The sequence below is a fragment of the Ziziphus jujuba genome, chromosome 5, assembly GCF_031755915.1.
Source record: "Ziziphus jujuba cultivar Dongzao chromosome 5, ASM3175591v1".
NCBI lineage: Eukaryota > Viridiplantae > Streptophyta > Magnoliopsida > Rosales > Rhamnaceae > Ziziphus > Ziziphus jujuba.
In genome coordinates, this window is record NC_083383.1 from 4983343 (window position 1) to 4985725 (window position 2383).

Sequence of the window (2383 nt, forward strand, 5' to 3'; positions counted from 1 at the left end):
CATGATCTGGATTGCAGACCCCAAGCTATGGAATTTGGGTTTAGGTCTTTTGTCGAAATGGAACAGCCTTACTCTTTCTTTGTATTTATCTTTAATGTTGATAAATTAAATATAGTATGCTCGGCTCGAAGCTCGAATCGGCATATTTTTTTGTTTTACGCCTCGTAATTCTTCCTCAGCCAGTCTAGGGCAGAATAGTGGAGAAAGTACAAGTATTAGTAGCATGGAAAAAATGTGTTCCTCATCATTAATATGTTTGCTCGCAATAATTATGGCCTACCAAGCGAATCGATGACTGCATCTTTGATGCACTTGCTAGTAGATATGAGAATTCTTAATTAGATAGTTGTAAATAGCCCTAGACTATGGAACAAAGGATTATCCCAGACCCACACGGAGGTATTGATGGCGATTCTCAAATATCGCAGAACAGAATGTGATACGATGAGATAGAATGCAATAGAAACAAATACACAGGGCAAGAGTTACCTACTATTAACGGTCAAAGAAACCCTTTCATTCCAAATTATTTAATTCGAAATGAATCAAATCTCTCCAAGTAGGATTCGAATCTATGATTAGTCAGTTAACAGCCGACTGCTCTACCATTGAGCTACTGAGGAACAACAGGAGATTAGATCTCATAGAGTTCAATTCCTGTTCTCAACCATGACCAATATGAGCTTAAAGTTTCCTTTGTAACTCCTAGAACTTCTTCTTATTAGGTCCGTTTTGTGCCTCATTTCATAGGAAACCCAAAAATGGCTCTATTTCATTATATTCCATCTATATCCCAATTCCATTCATTTAATATCCCTTTGGTGTCATTGAGATAAGAGATGTTGTTTCTAGTCTATCTTTTTCTATTTCTATATATATATATATGGAAAGTTTAAAAATCATCATATAATAATCTAAAAATTGCAATAGAAAAGAAAAAAAGGAGGTTTGTGATGATTTTTAAATCTTTTATACTAGGTAATCTAATATCCTTATGCATGGAGATAATCAATTCGGTCGTTATGGTCGGACTCTATTATGGATTTCTGACCACATTCACCATAGGGCCCTCTTATCTCTTCCTTCTCGAGCTCACGTTATTGAAGAAGGAGAAGAAAGTATCAGCAACTACCAATTTTATTACGGGACAACTCATGATGTTCATATTGATCTATTTTATGCCTCTGCATCTAGCATTGGTCAGACCTCATACAATAATTATCTTAGCTCTACCGTATCTTTTGTTTCATTTCTTATGGAACAATCACAAACATTTTTTTGATTATGGATCTATTAACAAAAATTCAATGCGTAATCTTAGCATTCAATTTGTATTCTTGAATAATCTCATTTTTTTAATTATTCAACCATTTCATTTCACCAAGTTCAAGGTTAGTCAGATTAGTCAACATTTATATGTTTCGATGCAAAAACATTGTTTGTAACAAGTAGTTTTGTTGGTTGGTTAATTGGTCACATTTTATTCATGAAACGGGTTGAATTGGTATTAGTCTGTATACAGCAAATAATTCTATTAGATTTAATGTACTTATTAGATCTAATAAGCACCTTGTGTCAGAATTGAGAAATTCTATGGCTCGAATCTTTAGTATTCTCTTATTTATTACATGTGTCTTCTATTTAGGCAGAATACCATCACCCATTGTTACTAAGAAACTAAAAGAAACCTCAAAAATGGAAGAAAGGGGAAAGTGAGGAAGAAACAGATGTAGAAATTGAAACAACTTAAAAAATGAGGGGGACTAAACAGGAACAAAAGAGATCCACCGAAGAAGATCGTTCTCCTTTCCTTTTTTTGGAAGAAAAGGAGGATCTAGACAAAATCGATGAAACAGAAGAGATACAAGTGAATGGAAAGGATAAAACAAAGGATGAATTCCACTTTAAAGAGACAAGCTACAAAAATATACCTGTTTATGAAACTTATTATATGGATGTGGATGGAAATCAAGAAAATTCAAAGTTAGAAATATCTGCAGAAAAAAAAGGATCTAGAAATATTTACGGAAAAAAAGGATCTACTATGGGTTGAAAAACCTCTTGTTAATATTCTTTTTAACTATAAGTTTAGTTTTAATCTATAAATTAAATAATTGATTGAGTTAACTTCAGTTAACTCAAGTTGAGCTAAGTTTTTTTTTTTAATAAATTTTTTATAAATTAAAAGAAAATAAAAAGTAAATTAATAAAAAGATTAATACATAAGATATATAGACTAAAAGATAGGAAGAAATTTGATGGCCTCCCACATATTTCATACCTTCTCCTACGAAAAAACTCACAATACTAATACCATTCGAAATTCCATCAATTATTTGTTTATCAAAAAAATGAGTTAGTTGAGCCAATCCTCTTATACCTT

General features: G+C 32.0%; 1 pseudogene; it reads left to right on the plus strand.

Annotated features, from left to right (window-relative positions):
* Positions 1-998: 998 nt before the first annotated feature.
* Positions 999-2053, plus strand: LOC112492020 (protein TIC 214-like; annotated as a pseudogene).
* Positions 2054-2383: the final 330 nt, after the last annotated feature.